At 41.5% G+C, this 25,630-nt stretch overlaps 1 non-coding gene across 1 annotated transcript; it reads left to right on the top strand.

The window, feature by feature from the left end:
- The first annotated feature begins 830 nt into the window (after window positions 1–830).
- Window positions 831–937, top strand: LOC140134475 (U6 spliceosomal RNA). The gene has a single exon (XR_011856302.1). It is a non-coding gene; the product is annotated as a U6 spliceosomal RNA (small nuclear RNA).
- Window positions 938–25,630: the final 24,693 nt, after the last annotated feature.

Below are 25,630 nucleotides of genomic sequence, written 5' to 3'. Positions count from 1 at the left end.
ACAATATTTTGTAATAACCGCATTGGCAGGGCCATTACACTATTCCTGAAAACATCATGGCCCAGATATATTATTGTGTTTGCACCCATTTTTTCTCTATCTTTGCAATAAAATTAAGACCAGATTAACTAAGAGCGTGCACCAGTATTGGATTATTCCACCAGTTTTCTTATATTTGGGAAAAATTGTGTGCATTCAGAATTTTCTTTTACCAATATACTTTTTTTAAAGAGTTTTAAATGTCAAAACTTAGAGAAACTTTTTCATTTGTTTCTAATAAGAGAAAGATATCTAGGGATTATATAATACTATTGAAAAGTTGTTACCTCCAAGCAGGTGATAAATCATTTATAGAATGACAATTCTGTGATGTAATATGATCCTGATTGGTGATAGCACTTGCCAGTTGCATCTATAATGAAGCAATATTTGAAATCCTGTGATATACATTACCAAAATTAATATTTAATTGACATGTTTATTGTCATCTTCATGTCTACAGAATAATTTAATATTTCTAGATAGAATTACAGTATTTTGTGATGTTTTGCCACATATAGTTTCAAATTCAGTTATGCTGAACCAGCATACATAACAATAAGAAATCTTCAAGGCATCTTTTGTACACCCATTTTTTTTATTATTGATTTACATGTTTTTAAGAAAGAAGAACAACTTTGCTTCTTTCAACTTTTATTTTTTCATAAATCACCTTCAAGAAATGTGCAGGAGAGGTCAAAAGAAGGTTGAAGAACACCTGTTGGATACACATACAAGTAAATCAGTAAGAACATTTCTTAAAAGGTCAACATAACCTTTTACTACATGTGGTGCTTGCTTCAGCAGCACATATACTAAATTTGGAACAATACAGAGAAGATCAGCATGATCCCTGCTCAAAGATAACATGCAAATTCATCATAAGTTCCATAGTTTTTCACTTCAACATACCGACACTGCGAACGTAAACCTAGCTGTCCCAAATGTGATGAGCTTGGTTACCAAACACAGTATTTAATGCTTTTGGCTTCAGGATAATCAGATCAAACATCTCATGAATCTAGAACGGATTGAAATTGAATGTGATAAAAGTAATAAGCTTTATATGCTTATTATGTTATATGCTAATGTTACTGTATTTAGTGTGAACTAAATATTTTGAATGATTTTAGTCATGGAGGTGTGTATCCAAAGTCAAGGGGCTTTTATGGCAACTATATTTTGCCATAAGTTAATACAAAGGATATGCTAATATGATTCTATTAGTTGGTGGAGTGGCCACTTTATGTTGAATTCGTTTCATAAAGAAAATGGAATTATTTATCAAATGACAGCTAAGTCAAAGTGTCAGGGTAAGAGGTGGTGAACCCACTGAATCACCGTGAGTAATGACATAAGCCGACACCTGGGAGTGGCGTTTAAGTGGCACCCGGTATTCACCAGTATTCACCAGTGGACTTGCTGCAGTGGAATACCACCAGGTCGCTCCACAGGCACGACGTTGCTTGTGGTAGTGGCCGAGGAAAGGTACAAAATTGGCAGGCAGAATCAGAGTCAAGGTCAGGCCAAGACAGGCAGCAGAGAATCGAGGTCAGGAACAGATAGTCACAAGGAACAGAGGTCACAACGGATAATCACAGGAGTCACAATATAACACTTTAAGTCTATGAGGCACAAAGATCTGTCAGGGATTACAGGAAGAGGCCGGCTATTTAACATGTCAGCAACTGGTCAGCGACAATTAGCGGCTCGCTGGTCCTTTACATTACACAGAGCCAGCGTGTGTGTCCTAGGAGGTGGAGGAATGCGCCTCACAGGTAACGCCCTGGAGCACAGAGAGGTAAGACTCGTGGGGTGCCGCTACACAGGGGCACAAGTGGAAGGTGGGCGGGGATCATGGGCAGGCCAGGGCATGAATGCCTGGCTTGTCACATTTACTATAATCAGTGGAGACTACAGTAGAAAATTCTGCCAGTTCCGATGTGGTCTACAGATTGGAACTGGTGTAGTTTGCGCCCATATTGCGGACTGAGCCTCTGAGTATATTCAGGCACTGAACCGCTGGCAGGGGGAATTTTAATACTGGAATTCTAAAAGCCAGTCTTAATGAATTTCCCCTATATCTTTCTAGAAAGGTATTAGCTACCTTTCAAATGATTTTGATCAAACAATACCAGGCAGCCATAATCTTGATCCCCCCCCCCCCCCAGTAAAGTTGCCCATGTTGATGGATCTTTCTTCCTCATGTAGTTGAGTCAGTTTTGTCATAAATGCAGTCAAATGTTCAGAAGTAACGTTTTTGTGTAGACCTTGTTTTGGTGTTGCATATACTGTGTGAGGTTACCTCTTAGCAAAGTTTCCTCAAATGATACAACGATAACTTCCCAGGTATTTTAATACATTTTCTTGCCATTCAGTTACCATAGTAACCTTTCATACCATTCATTTCTCTTGCACAAGTGCCTAAGTTGTAAACGAAACTCCATATATGTTCTGACATACAATATACAATATAAATTATATATAATATTTCATAGATGTTTCAAATGTTGTGAAGTGAATCAATGATTATCAGGAAAGTAACGTTTCCACTCTGATTCTTTCCTCTACTCCACTTCTGCTGTCATCCATGCCAGTGTTATAGAAAACAGAGAACAAGGACTATAGAGAGGAGCTGGATGAAAAGCCAGCACAGGGCTGTTTGAAAGCTTTTCAGCAAGGAATAAAAGCAGTCGTGCTGTTCTCTACGTAAGACATGTGAATTCAGGCTCCCTATCACAAACTAGAATGACATGAAGTAATAAGGGAATAATGCACCTTTATTCTTACTAGAAGCAATGTAAAAGATAGAAGTTGGAAATATACATGTCTGTTTCAGGCCCTTCTACACATAAGTACTTGTCATTTTTACTATTGGGTTTCTAATGCCCTTCCACATCCAGAGCCATAGCATTTTCCATTATCTCTAGTGACAAAAGATAAACCTACAGTGTAGGAAGAGGTGCATGAGATTTGTTTTACAAAATATACCAGAAACATCTGTAGCACCCTCCACTTTGTGTAAAATGTTTGGTTCTACAGCAATGGCAATGTACTGTGTATATACCTTTAATTGTTTTATGTTTAATAAAGGTAGGGACCGGCCTTCCAAGGAGAGAGAGAGAGAACAGCACAGGGTTATAGGAAGAAAAAGGGAGGAGTTAAGAGTTAGTCAGAAGGAGTCAATGTTGGAAGCAGGAGGTGACAGGCAGGAGAGCCTGGGGTTTAGAGGAGCTAAGCAAAGTGGAAGCACAGCTCGCAGAGGTTGTGCCTGTGAGGAGCAAAGTGCTTAGCAGCTGAGGAGTAATTGAGAAGCATATTGAGGAGGATAGCTCACCAAGATAGCCGGCATCCCACTTGGGCGCCACCATTACCACAAGGCAACATCACGCTGACCCACAACACCAATCTCCCAGGGCCCAAGTCAGTGAAAAGCCCGACTGGCGTCACAAACATTTCCCTACAAGTCATTTACCCCTTTTTAAATGAGCATAGTGGCCGTCCCTGGTCCCCCTGTCAGTACCTCGGCATAATGGGAGGGGGCGCTACACATCCATTAAAGTTCCTGATAAAACAGAAACCATGACAATGTGTGCAGAAATTTAATGGTCAGGTTATTAACCCCCTTGGGACTCTTTTGGCCTTAAGGACGCAGCCCCATTTTTCAAATCTGGCCTGTGTCAATATAAGTGGTTATAGCTTTGGAACGCTATGAGATATCCAGGGGATTTTGAGCATGTTTTCTCGTGACACATTGTACTTCAAATTAGTTTAAAAATTTGGATAAAATCTTTTGCGTTTAGTTATGAACAAAAACAAAATTTGGCTAAAATTTGGAAAATTTCTTTATTTTCAAAGTTCTAAATTCTCTACTTTTGATGCAGATAGTCATAGCACCCAAATAAATTCATAAATTATGTTTACCAAATGTCTGCTTTATGTTGGATGTTTTTTTAGGATTCTACATATTTTACTAGAATGTTATGAGGCTCAGAATTTAGGTATAATTTTTCACATTTTTTGTAAAATCACCAAAACCCGTATTTAGATGGACCTTCTCGAATTCTAATTGACACTGAGAGGCCTAAATAATAGCTAGATTTATAAATTACCCCATTATGGAAACTACACCCCTCAACATATGAAAAACCACTTTTAAGAAGTTTGTTAACCTTTTAGGTGTTAGGGGTTAGGGGTTAAAACAAAATGGAGGTGCAGTCTGCAAATATTTTTTCACAATACACTCATTTTGGGTGGAAAATTAAACATTTACAATGGATTAAATGAAAAAAGGCTCCACAAATTTTGATACCCAATTTCTCCCGAGTACACCGATACCCTATATGTGGTGATATCCTGCTGCATGGGCACACGGCCGGGCGTAGAAGGGAAGGAGGCACCATCCAGATCAAATTTCTATGTCATCTTCTACAGGCTATAATTTTTTTCTTTTTTTAATGTGGACCTATAGGGTCTTATTTCTTTTGCCACATGAGATGCACTTTTCTGGTGTGTAAGTTTTAGGTATCTATAGCTAAATGGTGAGACCATACCATAACCATACCATAAAAATAGTATATTATTTTTATTCTATGGGTTGCCACGATTACGAAAAGACCTCATTTTTATAGATTTTTTCTTTTTTCCCATTTTTACTGAATAAAAATTTATTTGGCAAAAATGTTGTTAATTTTAGCATCACCGTCTTTCATATGCATAACTTTTTATTTTTCGCCTCACAAATCTGTTAAAGGGCTTATTTTTTGCAAGAAGGATTGTTCTTTTCAGTGGTCTTATTTTAGAGTGCATAACATTTTATAAATCACTTTTTAGAGCATTTTTATAGGGTATTAATTAAAAATTATCTTTTTTTGGAGCTTTTTGTTTTTTTTTTACAGGGTTCACTTTGCAGATCTAATAACGATTCCGTTTTATTATGCAGATTGGTACGGATGCAGGGATACCAAGTATGTGTGTGGGGGGGGGGTTGTATTTTATTCAATTGTACTGAATAAAAACTAATTTGGAGAAAATCTTGTTCATTTTAGCATCATCATCTTTTCATATGCATAACTTTTTTATTTTTCAGCTGACAAATTTGGTTAGGGGCTTATTTTTTGCCAGAACAGTGGGCTTATTTTAGAGTGCATAACATTTTTTAAATCACTTTTTAGAGCATTTTTTATAGGGTATTAATTAAAAATTATCTTTTTTCAGTAACAATTTAGTTTTATTATACAGATTGTTATGGACGTGGCAATACCAAATATGCAGGAGCTTTTTGTGTTTTTTATACTTTATTAAGTGTTTTTATAGGAAAGTGACATTTTAGGGGCTTATATTTTTATGCATTTATTTTTTATTTATTCTAATGTGTAGTGTTAAGTGTCTTTACATGTTTTTACTTATGCATACTTGAACTTGAACCAGCGATGCTCTGATCGCTGGTTCAAGTTCAATACACTGCTCTATAATACTATTTTATTGTAGAGCAGTGTAAACTGTCTGAGCATGCGCCCACAGACAGACCCGGAAGACTGCTCAGAAGATCGGGCAGCTCCGGGGCACATGGCAGTCCTTGGAGCTGAAACACCTTTACACGCCGCTGTCATGCTTGACCACGGCGTGTAAAGGTGTTAACACCCTCGATCGGAGTCAGCTATGATAGCGGGTGTTACAGCGCGGTGTCAGCTGTATTAGACAGCTGACAGCCGCTGTTTCTGGTGCCGGCTCTGTTTGTGAGCCGGTGCCATAAGCAGGACATTATAGTGTGTCCTGGTACGCTAAGCATCTAGCCACCGGGATGTACTTTAACGTCCTGGTGCGCCTAGAGGTTAAAGGGAGTAACCCATGTGGATTCTGACTTGCGTCTCTTTATATGGTTATAACTTTTGAACACTGTTACTTATCTAAACGATTCTGAAATTGTTTTTTCCCCACATGTTGTACTTCATTTTAGTGGTACATTTTGGCTGTAAGTTTATTTACAAAAAAAAGAAAAAATGATAAATTTTTTGAAAAAGCTGCCAGTTTCGAAATTCAAAATTATTGCGTTTTCAGGCAGATAGATTTACCACCTAAATAAGTTGCTGAATAATATTTCCCATATGTCTACTTTACAATTTCATAATTTTTGAAATGTCTGGATAATTTATTTTGATGTCACGCAGCTTACAAATAGATTAGTGATTTTCCGTATTTTCAGAATTTACTATTTTGGGGATAACTACTGTTTTAAATGAAACTTTACATATTTAGCATTAAAACTGTATATGTAGGGTTTGTGTTATGATTTAGACTTTTTCGAGCGTTATATGTCTCTTTATATGTTTTGGGGCTTATGGGCATTTTTAGTGATATATAAACTTATTTTTTATTGAAAAACTTTTTTTTAAATATTTTTTACTTTTTGACTATTTCCACCATGGTACATGAACAAGCAATCATCTGCGTGTTCATGATAATACTCTGTAATACTGATGTATTGCAGGGTATTAGCAGTGTCAGCCTATGCACATGCCTATGCACATGCCACAGACGCCATCTTAAAGGCACTGCCTTCAGGCATCTCTGGACCCCAGAGATGTCATAGCAATGATCGGCGCTGCCGAAAGCAGCACGGGTGGGGGGCATCGTAAGGGAAAGCCCCCCGGAAGGCATGTTAAATGTCGCGTTCGTGCTGACCGCGACATTTAACAGTTTAAACACCAGCAATCGGAGCCCACTCCGACTGCGGGTGGTAGCCGGGGATGCCGGCTCGGCACCTGTGCAAAGCTGAACCAGCATCGTCCGCATCGCAGTAGCTGTACTGCACTTAGTGCTATTCGCAGGACTCAGCGCATTACAGCTATGGCACAGAGCGCTAAGGGATTAAAAAGTGGAAAAGCATAATAGGGTGAAGGGGATTATCATGGTAAGCCATCCCATGATGTAAACCACACCACTCCCACAATGCTGGATATATCTAGCATCACCTGCCTCCTGATATATCCACTGAGACCCAGGCAATGGTGCCATGCTCTGCTCCAGGGGCAGTCTATAGTTCATGCATGGGACAGAAACACCAAGCACACCTTTGCATGGAAGTGGCATAATGGGTAAAATAGTCACAATTCCTGGCTTTGTGGAAGAATTGCAACTATTTTAAGGCTTAGATTAATCATAAAGAAAGCTTCCCTAGACCCATCCATTGCTGCTAACTATGGACTAGTCTCTAATCTCTCTTTCATCTTCAAACTCCTGGAACGCCTGGTCTATTACCGATTAACCCGCTATCTCTCAGCTACCTCCCTTCTTGATTCTTTACAATCTGATTTCCGCTTTATGCATTCCACTGAAACTGCTCTTTCTAAAGTCTCCAATGATCTGCTAACTTCTAAAATCAAAGGGCACTATTCTCTTCTTGTTCTTCTGGATCTCTTGGCAGCGTTTGATACTGTGGACCAACAGCTCCTCCTCAGGAGGCTTTGCTCCATTGGCCTGAAGGACACTGCACTCTCTTGGTTTTCTTCCTATTTCTATGACCACACCTACAGTGTCTCCTTCTCTGGATCTCTCTCTTCTCCTCTTCTCCCTCTCACTGTCAGGGTTCCTTAGGTCTTGGTACTCTTCTCTTTTCCCTCTATACTGCCCCCATTGAAAAACCATCAGCGGATTTAGTTTTCATCTTTATGCTCATGATACCCAGCTATATAAGTCGTTCCAAACTCCTGGAACTACAGGTCTATTACCGACTAACCCACTATCTCTCAGCTACCTCCCTTCTTGATCCTCTACAATCTGATTTCCGCTTTATGCATTCCACTGAAACTGCCCTTTCTAAATTCTCCAATTCTCTCTCCGTTCAGACCAAACGCTACACTGATGTCTCCAGTATGTGCCTGTCTCCTTCTGAATACAATTTAAATTAATAACTCTCATCCATAAAGCTTTTCATAATGCTGCATACCTCTCCTCTATCATCTCAGTCTATCATCCAACCCGTGCTCTTCGATCTGCCAGTGATGTTAGATTATATATATTAGATATTAGACTTTCTTAATTCAAACTTCTCACTCACATCTCCAGGACTTCTCCAGAACTGCACAATTTTTTTGGAATGCCCTACCCTGGTCAATCAGACTAATACCCAACCCCCAGAGCTTCAAACGTGCTCTCGAAACTCATTTATTTAGGCAGGCATATCTCGCTAACTGTATGGAACTTTAACTCTTTATTAATCAATTCTGGGTACTCCCCCTGTCTGTAATCCAGAAAATGCTTCTCTGCAGTCCCACTGACTTTGGACTTTGTATATGGTGTAGATGGTGGTTGATGGCTGGTTTAAGCAGCAGCATTTTTTTATTTATTAAATTATTTTTATTCCATTCCCTTCCATTCCCCATTCCCATCAAAATGGCTGGACCATTATACAAGCTCTTATACTTCTTTTGTCGACCCCTCATCCTCATAGACTATAAGCTCTTACTCCTATTGTTTCATATGACTGTTGTTACTGTAATGTCTTATCTTATTTGTATGTGTTCCCCAGAATCTGTAAAGCGCTACAGAATTTTTATAGTGCTATATAAATAAAGATTATTATTATTATATCCCCAATTGTTTACCATGTATTAATAAACAATAGATACATGAAGGTCTCTTATACTTTTGATATCTTTTTGTTTGTGTTGGTAGGAATGTAGAAAGGTTTTAGGTGTTCTTCCAAAGTGCCAGTGAACAACACCACATGAGCACATAGGGAAATAGCATAAGTAGTAGCAAAGGGTTACTCAGTCCCAAAAAACATAGGAGGTTACTGAAGAGAAGAGTACTATAAACTAAATGTTACTATTTAATGGCCTGAAACATACTTGAAATCTACAAATTTTGACTACATAAGTAGCAGCTCTATTAACATATATACACAATACAGTTCACAAGAGTTTTTATAATGACTATTCCCATGACTAAAGAAGGCAATATGTAGGTACAAATGGAAAGGAACCCACAGCTAGAAAATATTGGTAATTTTAATGTATATTACCAACTGTAGTCCCAAAGTCCCTTATGTCTTATTTGAAAGAAACATTTCACATTTTGTATACTTTAGATTTCCTGAGGTTGTTAACTTTAATTAGAAGTATATTTAAAAATTAGTCCAATAAAACAGAAATCAGATCCACACATTAATGAGTTTATTAGTGATTCTAAACAGTGCCTTGCCTTGAAATGTACCCAATGAAGCTGATAATGCTATAGTCTATAAAAATGCACAATAACAACAAACACTGGAGCCTGAAATCTTGAGAGAATTGTTTAAATACTTCCATTAAGAACCACAAAATTAGCTGCAATTATGGGTCTTAGTATCTGCTGAATTGTAAAAGTGCCAAGCTCTAAATAATGAGCCACAATATGTAAACATGTTGTTCTGATGCATAGAAAGTGGAAGTGATACATCAAGTAGTACAAAATAGTCATTATGACTTGACAATAAAAACATATGGGGTCTTTAGATTAAACATGGATTCTGTACTTGTTTGGTATGATGGATACTCAACACAAAATTCTGCACTGAAATGGCATTCTGGCATACATTTATCATCAACCTATACAAAAAAAAAAACAGGCCTTCAACAAAAATTCACATAAAAAATGTAACTTTATTTAATATCACGTTAAAAAGGTGAAAACAGACATGGAAATCTGTACCCTGTACTGGAGGGACACAAAACATCTGAGTGACTTAAGGGATACAAAAATTAATAAATCACAAAAATATATATGGTATACAGTTGCAGTTTGTTGCAGTTTGTGATTTCATAGAGGGTGCAAGAGCTATTACTACTATCACATACAAAAATGTATTACTATCTTAGATGTAAATAGATTTGCACAAAATTTGACTATAAAAAAACACTTTGCAGATAAGAATTTTGTTTGTGATGATAATTATGTGGATAATTCAGAACAAAGTAGGTAAAATGGTAATCTTATGTCTACAACAGATTATATGTGTGTAAACTTTAGTGAACAAACACTTATGTTAACTACTAGACAATTACCAACTGATTCTCAACCAGTGTGTGACCTGGTTCCTGAGCCCTTCCAGACCAGTAATCCTGGGTTTTATCCTCTCACGCCCAGGATAACGGAGTTGGATAGATTCCAGGAACTTGTTGAACATGAGTTAACATTACTTAAAAATTTGACACATAAGAAAACTGGCAAACATCATAACCTGACAGTAAAAGAACAAAGAGCACTTAATAGCCTTAAAGGGGTATTCTCGCCTGGGCATTCACATTCAGTTTCACTAATCTTCCATTTATAAACATTTCTTCAATTGGATGTTATTAAAAAAAATGTTCCTGTGTGAAGATAATTTCTCATAAATGTAGTCATGTTGTCCCTTAGAAACGAGATGGCTTCCTCGGTTACGACCACTTCACACTCTGGCAGCGGTGGCCAGACATGAGCTATTGAGTCTTGTCTGACCTCCTGGATTCAGTGATCATTACCACAGGACGACTGTGGGTCATGTAGTAAATCCCGGACATTTCATATACAAAAACCTTTTGTTTCTTTGTGCAATCCCTCAAGCAGACGTGGCCGTATCCGAGGAAGCCATCTCGTTTCTAAGGGACAAAATGACTACATTTATGAGAAATTATCTTCACATAGAAACATATTTTTTAATAACATCTAATTGAAGAAATGTTTACATATGGAAGATTAATGAAACTGAATGTGAATGCCCAGACGAGAATACCCCTTTAAGAACAACAAAGATCTCCTAGTGAGACCTGCAGATAAAGGAGGCTCAGTCATAGTTATGAATTCAACATTATACAGGATCCTTAACCAAGTGTTACTGGATGATCCTCTAACATACCGCAAACTCACTAATGACCCCACGTCTTCTTGCAAGACCACACTTAAACGTCTTTTGAATGAGGGTTTTCAAATGGGAGCCATAGATATGAAATTGAGAGACTCCTTATGTCCTGAACATCCAATAGTTCCCATTTTCCGCTCTCTCCCAAAGATACACAAAGGGACCTTTCCACCACCCCTACGCCCTATTGTGGCTGGAATAGGTTTTTTTGGGAGAGAGGCTAGGAGAATGGTTGGATTCCTACTTACAGCCCCTAACAAAAGTAACTCCTGGCTATCTAAGGGACACCCCACAACTTCTACACACACTTGATAATATGGAGAATCTTGAAGGATGCTGTTTTGCTACTAGTGACTTAGTGGCTCTTTACCCCTCTATTCCCCATCATCTGGGTATAAGGATCTTAGACACACACCTTGAAAAATACAGTACCTATAGTTCTCCGCTTAAGGCTTTCATTGTTCTGGCTACTGAATTCCTCTTAAATAATAATTTTTTCTTATTTGATGGCAATTTTTATTTGCAGGTGGGTGGGGCCCCCATGGGGGCCAGATTTCCCCCCTTACTTGCCAGTATCTACATGATTGCCTGGGAAGAATCCTTTGTTTTCTCCCCATCCAACCCATTTAAGTATAACATCAGGTGGATGGGGAGATTCATCGATGATCTCATTTGGATTTGGCAGGGTTCCCGTCTGTAACTTTCAGTATATGATGCATTGGATCAACAACAATGAAATGAATCTTAGATTCACCCATGACTTTGGGAATCCTAGCATCACATTCTTGGATGTTAACCTACAAATAGAGAATAACAATATCATTGTTACACCATAAAGGAAGCCCACTGCTGGTAACTCCATTTTATTATCTACCTCATATCACCCTAAACATGTCACCACTAATATACCTTATGGAGAATTTATTAGAACTAGCTCTAGCAATGCTATTTTTAAAAAAGAAGCAGCAGTGGTGGCAGACAGACTGAAAGAGAGAGGTTACAGTAACCAACTAATTTCCTCAGCATATAAGAAGCTTAGTGCCAAATCCAGAACAGAATTACTCAACAGTAAAGGCAAAAAAGCCTTCTGTGGGACCTACAGTAAAGATCATTCACCAGTTACATTCACAACACAATACAACAATCAATTTAATTATATTAAGCATATTATTAAAAAACACTTACCTATTCTCTCATGCAATCAAGATTTCCAGGAAATCATTGAAAAAAGAATCAGATCTGTAGCTAAAAAGGTACCACACATTAGGTACCACCCTGTCACCAAGTTTGTTTATCAGCGAGAAACCAAATACTCACAGACACACCTGGTTAGATTTTCCAGGTTCCCACAAATGTGGACATAAACGCTGCAAAGCATGCGAACATATTGGGGCACATTTACTTACCCGGTCCAGTCGCGATCCAGCGGCGGGTTCTCCGATGCTGATTCGGGTTCTGCCGGGATTCACTAAGGTTCGTGCGCCGATATTCACCCGGTGTCGCTGCTGCGCCGAGGTCCGCTGGAGTTCACCTGCTTTTTTCTGGTGTATGTGAGTGCTTGATCTTGCGACACAAATGGCTTTTTAAATTTTGCGTTTTTTCCGAATCCTTCGGGTTGTCCGGTGGCCACGCCCCCGATTTCTGTCGCACGAAAGTCAGCGCGATTGCGCCAAAAATCGATCGCGTGCGCCACAATCCCGTAAAATACAGTGCAAAGCGGAAATATTCGGGAAAAACCCGACGGATTCGCGGCTGCGGACCCTTAGTAAATGTGCCCCACTGTACGAGGAAATTCCTTTACTTCCTTCAGCACACAAATTTGCTACAATATTAAGTCCTATATTAATTGCAACACTTCCCACATTGTGTACCTGGCCTCTTGCATACTATGTCACCTCCAATATGTAGGTTGTACTACCTGTCCTGCCAAAAATCGCATCAGACGTCACATCTCGTAACAAATGATGCATTTAATGTCTCCTCCCTTACCCGTCATTTCAGAGACATACACTAGGGGGATGTCTCCAGCTTCAGATGGATGGGTATAGAAAAAGTTTCCAGACCTATTAGGGGGGGGGGACTTTCACAAAAAATTACTTAATAGAGAGTCCTATTGGATTTTTGTTCTGAACAAGACAACCGCATGGTATGAATAGCCGATATGATTTAATTACTTGTTACTAGTACTAGGCACTTTCATATATGCTTGTAATACGCAACCTTCAATTCATTGCTATTCAGTTTTCTTTTGTAATAGGGTGATGGATATATTTTTTTCTAGTGTTGAGGTGAAGCTAACACTCTTTTTACGATACTATGTTCTTTCTTGTAATTAAAGGTTAATGCCCTTAAAGGTTAATCCCAGTATGCTCCACCTCACCACTAGGGTCATGTGACCGGGATTACAACTTGTATATAAGATGTGTGATTTTAGTAGTTTTAATGGATCATGACTAAGGCGTAACAGCTGAAACGCGTTGATCGTTTCTTCACTGTATATGTTTCCGAACTTGCCGATGCACGAATAAAGGAGATTTTAGACCACCTGGAGACTTGCGCTGGAATCTTTTCCTTTTCACTTCAAGCTTACCCTTGCCTGGGCAGTTCCATGCACGCAACCCTGTGGTCGTCAGTATTGGAGTGAGTAGAGCTGACACGAACTTTTATTAAAAATGTATTACTGGTACATGTTTCACTCCTCCTCTGTTTATGACCTAAGCCATCATCTACACCATATGAAAATCTGTATGGTACAATTGTATGTATAAGGTACCTGAGTACTGTGTATTCCACATCCACTCAAATGGCTGACACCCCAATGCACATTTTGGCACGCTGCCTTCGCCATGATATTAAATTAATATGATATTAAATAAAGTTACATTTTTTATGTAAACTTTTGTTGAAGGTCTGGATCTTGTGTAGGTTGTTATTCTGGTATGCTAGCCACACATGTGTACTTAGTCCAACATGGAGGAACACTAGTAAATATAATAACTAGTTACACAACAAAATATAGCTTCCTTATTTATACAGGTGTTTTTGTGTTTTTATTGACACATTTATCGTGCAGTGTCCCACAGCGGGCCACAGTTTTTTTTTTTCAATTCTTCCCACAAGTTTGATTCCGTTGAGATCTGGGGACTATGCGGATCAATCCAGAACCTTTTCATAATCATAGTTCTAGAGCATACAGAGTAATTCATCTTGTAGGGTGCTCATAACTTTTGTCTCTGAAATAATCCCATAACTTCCTTTGCTAAACTTGAGAGTTCCTTAAATTTCTCAGTTCATTAACCCCCATTACCTTGGTTCTTCCAAACCCATATAAACCCATCAGATCCCAGTATAATTTACTTTCATCTCTTTACTCCTAATCACTTGTTTTCAATCTTATACTGTCCACTTTTCCTATTTACTGTCCACTTATCCCATGACAATAAGAAAGTCAAGGCTATGTAATCTTCATTCAGTTTGCAATTCTAGACTTGTGCAGTACACTTCGTATGATGTGGTTATCTGTGATCTCACTCTCATGAAGCATACAACCACCACCACTGCTGTTTGTCACCCAAGAACTGAAAGACCTGGTGACAAACTAACTTCATGACTCCTCCGTATTTTGCTTTGATGTCCACCTCTTGGTTTTGAAATGAATGGACAGAAATTGTGTTGTATGCTTCCAATTGTCATGGCACCTACATGATGATTCAGTTTGCAAATTTTTTTTTATCCAAGAAACCTCTATTGATGAGCTAGATTTATACTTTTGCCTTTTCTTGGAAAATCTTCATCCTCTTCGATTTGAACCACTGACCTTCCACTTAAAAATCAACCTAATAACACTCTGAGCTATTAGAGAATGTGATAACAAGATGCTATATATAGTCGCATGACTTAGTATCAGTTCACGGCCCCCATAGACTTCAATGGCTCCTGTTCATGGTGCGTGTAAAGTATAGGACTTATCCCATACCTTAGCAGATATGCTGCACAGCCCCTCTTCTACCTATAGGGGGGAGAGGAGTGAAGAGTCCACCCCCCTCCTCCCGGCCTTGTGCTCGTCTGGGATCCGTATCGGTTGAGCACCTGGCCCAGTGAAATCATCCTAAAGGATATTTGCATCTCAGTTGCACTACCAGACCCAACATGTGGATAGATAAGCAATAGAGATGAGCGAACACTAAAATGCTCGGGTACTCGTTATTCGAGACGAACTTTTCCCGATGCTCGAGTGCTCGTCTCGAATAACGAACCCCATTGAAGTCAATGGGAGACTCGAGCATTTTTCAAGGGGACCAAGGCTCTGCACAGGGAAGCTTGGCCAAACACCTGGGAACCTCAGAAAAGGATGGAAACACCACGGAAATGGACAGGAAACAGCAGGGGCAGCATGCATGGATGCCTCTGAGGCTGCTTAATCGCACCATTATGCCGAAATTATGGGCAACAGCATGGCCATGACAGAGTGACAGAATGAAGCTAGATAGCATGTAAAACATCCAATAATTGACCCTGACACTATAGGGGACGGCATGCAGAGGCAGAGGCAGCGGCAGCAGGCTAGAGAGTGGCATGGCGACATACCCTAATTGGACTCAGGCTTCAAACCAATGGGTGTCAGAGAGGAACCAAAGGAGGTGAGCAAGAAGCGCTCAAATAATATCGGTACATGATAAAAGTTTGCCAGTATATTTTGTGGATTACACAGCAGGGTGGCGACAAAGTTAACATGGAAGCCATGAAAACAACCCAAAATTCTGCCTGACACAGCTCGTTTGATAAGGGGACCATGTATGCTTACAGTTCATGCCAGTCGCTGCACTGGCTGCCAGTCTCCTTTCGAATACAGTTTAAAATAATAATAACCCTCATCCATAAAGCTCTGTATAATGCTGCACCCCCCTACCTCTCCTCTCTTATCTCAGTCTATCGCCCAACCCGTGCTCTTAGATCCGCCAGTGATCTTAGATTAACCTCTACCCTAGTGCGGACCTCCCACTCGCGTCTCCAAGACTTCTCTAGAGCTGCACCAATTCTATGGAATGCTCTGCCCTGGACTATCAGACTAATACCTAACCTCCAAAGTTTCAAACGTGCTCTTAAAACCCATTTCTTTAGGCAAGCCTATAACACTCATTAACTGCATGAAGTTTTAACTCTTCTACTAACCCGTCCTGTGTCGTCCTCCCATCTGTTATCCAGCAACCAACAGGCACCAGACTTCTCTGCAGTCCCATTCACCCTGGACCTGGTATATAAGATGACGGCTGAGTGGTTCAAGCGACAGCAATTCCATTTATTATATTTTTTTCTATTCCCTAAGAAGAATGGCTTGACCATTAAATATTCTTTTACCTCGTGTTACCCCATCATCTTCATAAACCGTAAGCTCTGGCGAGCAGGGACCTCACTCCTGTTGTTCCATACAAATGTTGTGCTCTGTTACATTACATTTGTATTTGTTTCCTATGATTTGTAAAGCGCTACAGAATATGATGACGCTATATAAATAAAGATTATTATTATTAATATTATGTAGGCAGTGAACTAGTAGTAGATTAAAGGTGCTGCAACTATGTTAGTTGGATCTTGGGATGGAGCTGGCGCTCTGCAGCCAGGCGAGCTTTTGCCAATCCAAGCCCCTGTCTCTAGGCTACTCCCCAAACAGCACTTCTAAGAACCTTTTGTATAAGATCAAGTGTAGTAGCGTTCTTATAAGTTTAGGATATGCCGGGTGAGGGGAATGTAAACAGATGCGCAAGAAGCGCTGAAATAATATCCCTAAATGGTAAAAGTTTGCCAGTATATTTTGTGGATAACACAGCAGGGTGGCGACAAAGTTAACAACTTTGATGTGGAATCCATGAAAACAACCCAAATTTCTGCCTGACACACCTCGTTTGATAAAGGGACGATGTATGGAGGCAGCTATATGGACGACTTTTGGAGGTAGCAATGGAGACAACGTGTGGAGGCTGCTATGGAGACAATTTAATTTGGATAGTGCCTGTATGTGGCAGTCCCAAACATTTTTCAAACCAGAGGAGCAGGTAGGTGGCCCTCCAGTAAAATGGAATAGATTGAGTGCCTGTATGTGGCAGTCCCAAAAATGTTTCAAACCAGAGGAGCAGGTAGGTGGCCCTGCAGTAAAATGGAATAGATTGAGTGCCTGTATGTGGCAGTCCCAAAAATTTTTCAAACCAGAGGAGCAGGTAGGTGGCCCTCCAGTAAAATGGAATAGATTGAGTGCCTGTATGTGGCAGTCCCAAAAATGTTTCAAACCAGAGGAGCAGGTAGGTGGCCCTGCAGTAAAATGGAATAGATTGAGTGCCTGTATGTGGCAGTCCCAAAAATTTTTCAAACCAGAGGAGCAGGTAGGTGGCCCTCCAGTAAAATGGAATAGATTGAGTGCCTGTATGTGGCAGTCCCAAAAATGTTTCAAACCAGAGGAGCAGGTAGGTGGCCCTGCAGTAAAATGGAATAGATTGAGTGCCTGTATGTGGCAGTCCCAAAAATGTTTCAAACCAGAGGAGCAGGTAGGTGGCCCTGCAGTAAAATGGAATAGATTGAGTGCCTGTATGTGGCAGTCCAAAAATTTTTCAAACCAGAGGAGCAGGTAGGTGGCCCTCCAGTAAAATGGAATAGATTGAGTGCCTGTATGTGGCAGTCCCAAAAATGTTTCAAACCAGAGGAGCAGGTAGGTGGCCCTGCAGTAAAATGGAATAGATTGAGTGCCTGTATGTGGCACTCACAAAAATTGTTTCAAACAGAGGACCGGGTAGGTGGCCCTCCAGAAAAATTAAATGCATGAAGTACTATAGCAAGAGCCAGTGGGCCCTGTCAAAAAATAGCCATTTTCCTCTGCTTTACTGTACAAAGAGGAGGAGAAGGAGGAAAATGAGGAGGAGGAGGAGTGGATCAATTATTCAGGTTGAGCTTCCTTCACCTGGTGGAGATTGGAAATTCTGAGAAATCCAGCCTTTATTCATTTTAATAAGCGTCAGCCTGTCAGCGCTGTCAGTCGACAGGCGTGTACGCTTATCGGTGATGATGCCACCAGCTGCACTGAAAACCCGCTCGGACAAGACGCTAGCGGCAGGGCAGGCAAGAACCTCCAAGGCGTACAGCGCCAGTTCGTGCCACATGTCCAGCTTTGAAACCCAGTAGTTGTAGGGAGCTGTGTGATCATTTAGGACGATGGTATGGTCAGCTACGTACTCCCTCACCATCTTTCTGTAAAGATCAGCCCTACTCTGCCGAGACTGGGGACAGGTGACAGTGTCTTGCTGGGGTGACATAAAGCTGGCAAAAGCCTTGTAAAGCGTACCCTTGCCAGTGCTGGACAAGCTGCCTGCTCGCCTACTCTCCCTCGCTACTTGTCCCGCAGAACTACGCACTCTGCCGCTAGCGCTGTCAGAAGGGAAATACTGTTTCAGCTTGTGCACCAGGGCCTGCTGGTATTCATGCATTCTCACACTCCTTTCCTCTGCAGGGATGAGAGTGGAAAGATTTTGCTTGTACCGTGGGTCCAGGAGAGTGAACACCCAGTAATCGGTGCTGGAATAAATTCTTTGAACGCGAGGGTCACGGGATAGGCAGCCTAGCATGAAATCTGCCATATGCGCCAGAGTACCAACGCGTAAGAATTCACTCCCCTCACTGGCCTGACTGTCCATTTCCTCCTCCTCCAACTCCTCCAACTCCTCTTCTTCTGCCCATACACGCTGAACAGTAAAGGACTCAACAATGGTCCCCTCTTGTGTCTCACCAACATTCTCCTCCTCTTCCTCCTCATCCTCCTCCACCTCCACCTCCTCCGATATGCGCTGAGAAACAGACCTGAGGGTGCTTTGGCTATCAACAAGGGAATATTCTTCCCCTGTCTCTTGTGACGAGCGCAAAGCTTCCGACTTCATGCTGACCAGAGAGTTTTTCAACAGGCCAAGCAGCGGGATGGTGAGGCTGATGATGGCGGCATCGCCACTGACCATCTGTGTTGACTCCTCAAAGTTACTCAGCACCTGACAGATATCAGACATCCACGTCCACTCCTCATTGTAGACTTGAGGAAGCTGACTGACCTGACTACCAGTTCTGGTGGAAGTTGACATCTGGCAGTCTACAATCGCTCTGCGCTGCTGGTAAACTCTGGATAACATGGTCAGTGTTGAATTCCACCTCGTGGGCACGTCGCACAACAGTCGGTGAGCGGGCAGTTGGAGGCGGCGCTGCGCTGCCCTGAGAGTGGCAGCATCTGGGCTGGACTTCCTGAAATGCGCACAGATGCGGCGCACCTTCGTGAGCAAATCAGACAGATTGGGGTATGTCTTGAGGAAACGCTGAACTATCAGATTTAACACATGGGCCAGGCATGGCACATGTGTCAGTCTGCCGAGTTGCAGAGCCGCCACCAGGTTACGGCCGTTGTCACACACAACCATTCCCGGCTTGAGGTTCAGCGGTGCCAGCCACAGATCAGTCTGCGCCGTGATGCCCTGTAATAGCTCTTGGGCGGTGTGCCTTTTGTCGCCTAGGCTCAGCAGTTTGAGCACCGCCTGCTGTCGCTTAGCGACGGCACTGCTGCTGTGCCTAGAGCTACCGACTGATGGCGCCGTGCCCACGGATGGTAGTTCGGAGGAGGAGGTGGAGGAGGGGTGGGAGGAGGAGGAGGCATAGTAGGCCTGAAACACCTGGACCGAGGTAGGCCCCGCAATCCTCGGCGTCGGCAGTATATGAGCAGCCCCAGGGTCAGACTCGGTCCCAGCCTCCACCAAGTTAACCCAATGTGCCGTCAGCGATATATAGTGGCCCTGCCCGGCAGCACTCGTCCACGTGTCCGTGGTCAGGTGGACCTTGTCAGAAACGGCGTTGGTCAGGGCACGGATGATGTTGTCTGACACGTGCTGGTGCAGGGCTGGGACGGCACATCGGGAAAAGTAGTGGCGGCTGGGGACCGAATACCGAGGGGCGGCCGCCGCCATGAGGTTGCGAAAGGCCTCGGTCTCTACTAGCCTATAGGGCAGCATCTCCAGGCTAAGCAATCTGGAGATGTGCACATTAAGGGCTTGGGCGTGCGGGTGGGTTGCACTATATTTGCGTTTCCGCTCCAGCGTCTGGGGTATGGAGAGCTGAACGCTGGTGGATGCTGTGGAGGATCGTGGAGGCGACGATGGGGTTTTTGTGGCAGGGTCCTGGGCAGGGGGCTGACTAGCAGCTGACACAGGGGAAGGAGCAGTGGTGTGCACGGCCGGAGGTGAACGGGCTTGTTGCCACTGAGTGGGGTGTTTAGCATTCATATGCCTGCGCATACTGGTGGTAGTTAAGCTAGTAGTGGTGGAACCCCTGCTGAGCCTGGTTTGGCAAATGTTGCACACCACAGTCCGTCGGTCATCCGGTGTTTCCTTAAAGAACCTCCAGACTTCTGAAGATCTAGCCCTCGCCGCAGGAGCCCTCGCCACGGGAGCTTCACTAGTTGACACATTTGGCGCTGATGCACCAGCTCTGGCCCTGCCTCTCCGTCTGGCCCCACCACTGCCTCTTCCAACCTGTTCTGGTCGAGGACTCTCCTCCGTCTCAGAAGCACTGTGTTCACCCGGCCTCTCAACCCAGCTTGGGTCTGTCACCTCATCATCCTCCGATCCCTCAGTCTGCTCCCCCCTCGGACTTCTTGCCCTGACAACAACTTCCCCACTGTCTGACAACCGTGTCTCCTCATCGTCAGACACCTCTTTACACACTTCCACTACGTCAAGAAGGTCATCATCACCCACAGACTGTGACTGTTGGAAAACCTGGGCATCGGAAAATTGCTCAGCAGCAACCGGACAAGTGGTTTGTGACTGTGGGAAGGGTCCAGAAAACAGTTCCTCAGAGTATGCCGGTTCAAATGCCAAATTTTCCTGGGAGGGGGCAGACTGGGGGGGAGGAGGCTGAGGTGCAGGAGCTGGAGGAGTGGCGATTTCGGTGACATGGGTGGACTGCGTGGAAGACTGACTGGTGGTGGACAAATTGCTCGAAGCATTGTCAGCAATCCACGACATCACCTGTTCGCACTGTTCTGGCCTCAACAGTGCTCTACCACGAGTCCCAGTAACTTCAGACATGAACCTAGGGAGTGTAGCTCTGCGGCGTTCCCCTGCTCCCTCATCAGCAGGTGGTGTCTCACCCCGCCCAGGACCACGGCCTCTGACCCCTGCAGTAGTTGGACGCCCACGTCCCCGCCCTCGTCCTCTACCCCTAGCCCTCGGGTTAAACATTTTTAAAATGAGAGTTATAACTTTATTTTTTTTTTTACTTTTTTTTTTTTTTTTTTTTTGTGTTTTTTGTTTTTTTTTGAGTTTTTAAAACCAAACAATGCTATCCTATTGCTATGGCTATTTTCTAGCCAAGTATCAAAGCACACTACTATGCCAGATGAGATGACACTGAGTTAGTGCCTAATTGAAATCCAACCCCTACTAAATTTTCCCACTTCGGTCTTTGCTATGGATATGTGCGTCACTAAGCGCAGAACACAGCGGTCGCAAGTCTCACTACAAATTGCTCAGAATTGGCTAGTACATGCACTGCAGAAAGTACAGCCACCAGCAGATCAACCAGAAATCAAATATATAGAACGCTACTGTATGCGTAAGTAAGCTCTTTGTATTCTCCTATGGCTATTTTCTAGCCAAGTATCAAAGCACACTACTATGCCAGATGAGATGACACTGAGTTAGTGCCTAATTGAAATCCAACCCCTACTAAATTTTCCCACTTCGGTCTTTGCTATGGATATGTGCGTCACTAAGCGCAGAACACAGCGGTCGCAAGTCTCACTACAAATTGCTCAGAATTGGCTAGTACATGCACTGCAGAAAGTACAGCCACCAGCAGATCAACCAGAAATCAAATATATAGAACGCTACTGTATGCGTAAGTAAGCTCTTTGTATTCTCCTATGGCTATTTTCTAGCCAAGTATCAAAGCACACTACTATGCCAGATGAGATGACACTGAGTTAGTGCCTAATTGAAATCCAACCCCTACTAAATTTTCCCACTTCGGTCTTTGCTATGGATATGTGTGCCACTAAGAGCTAAACACAACGGTAGCAATTCCCCCTGCTAATTCCTCACAAAATGGTACTAGATGCAAATTAAAATAAAAAAAGTAGAACGTTATTGTAGCCCTAAGAAGGGCTGTTGGGTTCTTTGAGAATCACTCCTGCCTAACAGTAAGCTAATAGAACACCCTAACGCTTTCCCTGACCAGCAGCAGCTCTCTCCCTAGCGGCATCCAGACACAGAATGATCCGAGCAGCGCGGGCAGCGGCTAGTCTATCCCAGGGTCACCTGATCTGGCCAGCCAACCACTGCTATCGACGTGTAAGGGTACCACGTCATGCTGGGTGGAGTGCAGAGTCTCCTGGCTTGTGATTGGCTCTGTTTCTGGCCGCCAAAAAGCAAAACGGCGGGAGCTGCCATTTTCTCGAGCGGGCGAAGTATTCGTCCGAGCAACGAGCAGTTTCGAGTACCCTAATGCTCGACCGAGCATCAAGCTCGGACGAGCATGTTCGCTCATCTCTAATAAGCAACTTTTTGCTCTTTTGCCATGTAAACCTATTAGGATTATAACCATACTTGCTGTACAAATAGAAGGCGGTTTATTATCCTATACATTTAAATATAGTATCAAATGTATTTTCCATTGGTGGAGGAATTAACCCATGTATATACAGTTTTGAATATTACAATTCTAGCAATGTAACCGAGTAGATAATATAGTTTGTTTCTATGCTTGTTTTTAAACATTTATATCTGTTTGTGTTTTAATCTCAAGCATGTTGACAGCACACGGGGAGGAAAGGGTGCAACAATGCAACAGGTGATGATAATCCAATTGCAATCCACTTCCCCCTTTTTAAGTTTGTGAGTTTGTCTTTTGTATGCCATACAGCCATGAGGAAGGACGCATAGTGCGTTTGAAACGCGTCGCTGATGTATATATTTTAAACTGTTACGCTAGGAAAAGTTTTGTGTATTTGTGACCAAGGTCCGTCAATAAAGACATGGAGTTTTCAACTTTCAAGCATTGATGTCTGAATTCCTGTAGCTGGATCCAAGTCGACAAAGTAGCATACAACTTTTTGGTCTAACAAGCAACAATATTTTTCCTTTCCCGTACAATAAATTACTTTGCATACTCATAAGTCAGTTTTGGAGTTTTGGATAATAAATGCGTAATTTTTCACCAGTGCTATTATGAAAGCATGATTTTTTCTTTTTCACTAACACCGTTAGGTAATGGACTTACTGTCATACATATCAGTATAATTATTGCATTAAAGAATTAGGAATTACATTTTCCCTGTAGTTCATAGTAGAGATAAATAGTTAGAAAAATATAGAATTATTAAACAAAATGATTGATCTTTCTTCATTCACTGGCAATTCCTTGTTTGATCCCTGATCTCACATTTCTATAAATCAATTATTGTCCGAGCACTAGAAATGTGATATTTTAAGTAATTACAACTGGGAATTTGCCCTGTTCAGCGGTCTCCGATAATGCTTTTATAACTTCAGTAAACAATGCCTTCAACTTTAATAAACTTTACTTCTGCAATTGATGTTACATGATTTTTATTATATTTCATATTGCAGAGAAGTTTGTTTTGATGTGTGAAATTCATGTGCTACTAAGCTTCAGCTTTCGATTTAATTTTGAGAATAGAGAAAATACAATGCTATAGAGTAAAATAATAGAAAACTGAAAATAAACATGTTTAAAGTGTTACAATGATATTTATACTACAGCTACTCAATTTTTCTCATTTTTAAGAATCCAATTTTTAAAAAAAAACATGTGTCAACCGTTCAATATACATCAAGATTCCAGAGTGGTCCTGGACTGCGTAACCAGTAATAAGGTCTGCAGGACTCTGTGTGCTCTAAATGTAATGTTTGGTCTCATTAAAGGAAATCTACTACCAGGATCAAGTATTGTAAACCAAGCACACTTACATGCTGGTGTGTGCCCCCTCTGGCAGAATCCACTCTTCTTTTAGCTTCTTATATTCTGGTTTTTACAAAAAATAGGCTTTAAAAATAATGCAGATCTGGGGGTCTAAGTACTCAATTAGCAGCTATGGGCACACACACTGGCATGTAAGTGTGCTTGATTTACCATCCTTGACTCTGGAGGTAGATTTCCTTTAAGAGCGGATTCTCCTGGTCCATGACCTGTCCATGATCACAACATGAAAAGTGCTGTGTCGCAGGTTGATCACTCTGCTGGGAACTTGTCTATGTGCAACATATTTTTATATGATGCACAAAGTTCCATCTTCCTCTACATGCAGCAGAGCCGACAATGTAATTATTACAGTGTAATTTCTTACAAATACCCAGTTCTTGGGATACCTGGAAGGTTTATCATAGATAAAGCCATGGTTATACTTTGCCTGCGAAAAAAGAGGTGGCCAATCACAATTCCCGTGTCCAGCATTGGCACCTCATCTTGTGTAGATTTTCTACATGGTGCTAAAGGTGTTGAAGTAAAAATCGAATTTATTTTCATCATTACTTCCAGTTTAAAAAAACATCTGTGCTGTTGCAGTACCCCTCGGCTCCTATGTACAAAATGGTCCCTTATGTTATATTACATAAGTCATTCTTGTTTATAATTACAATGAACAGAATTAGATTAACTGTAAAAAATATCTTTACATACTTATGATCTATTATGAAATATGTAAATAATACTAATAATACGTATAAAGTGAGTACTAAAGTTTTAATGTCCTTTTCCATTTCATCTACTTATAACAAGATAAGGACTGATGTTCAAATTTTGTTGATACAGGAGGGGATTGAAAAAAGAGAAACGCCATCTGTCCTTTGTAGGTTCTAACCCTTTATGACACAACTGGTTTTGGCTTCTGAACTTTCAGGGGGAACTTTATTGCAGCTCAAGCCAGTCAAAATAGGAAATCACATATAGAAATAAATATTATGCTTTGCAGACTGGACTGTGAAGGTCTATGGTTATGTGGACATATTTCATTATTGTAAAGATATAATATAAGTTTTGAATAAAACTATATATCCCAATCCCCATAGAAAAATAACAAAACAAAATCCTAAATTATACCCCAATATTAAATAATTAAGTTCTACTAGATAGACACGCATGACAAATTATTAGAGGCCATCAGATAAAAAATAAACAACAAACTAAAGGGATAGGCCACAAATAAGAAAGTTTACTGGGGTAAGTTGGATACCCGATTAGGATCACCATGGTAAACTTTGTTTGCAGTCAATGAGAGCCTGTAGTCCCTTGTCCTGACAGCAGCAGGATTCAGGGTATCCTTTCGTGTCCCCAAGTGGATCTAGCTCATGGTGTCATGCAGCTCATCACTTTATGCCCACCCTCTCCATGAACACTAGTCTTATGTCAATGGTTGTAGGGGAATGCCAAGGACACCCTCACCCCCTCCAAACACGGACATTGGAGTTGTGTTAATGGAGGAGTGAATACCAAAATTAGTTGCACAGCCGTATTGATCTGCTGGAATTCCACATCACAGGTCCCAAGTCCTGCTCTCCCGTCCTAGTCCTGGCGTTCCTTGAGAAAATAGAAAAAGTTTACAAGGGTAAGTACAATATCTTAATAGGGTCACCTAATTGTACTTACCTGGTAAGTAACCAACCCTTTAAAGGAAAT

This window comes from Engystomops pustulosus, chromosome 5 (assembly GCF_040894005.1).
Source record: "Engystomops pustulosus chromosome 5, aEngPut4.maternal, whole genome shotgun sequence".
NCBI lineage: Eukaryota > Metazoa > Chordata > Amphibia > Anura > Leptodactylidae > Engystomops > Engystomops pustulosus.
This window is presented reverse-complemented; position numbering and strand designations above follow the sequence as displayed.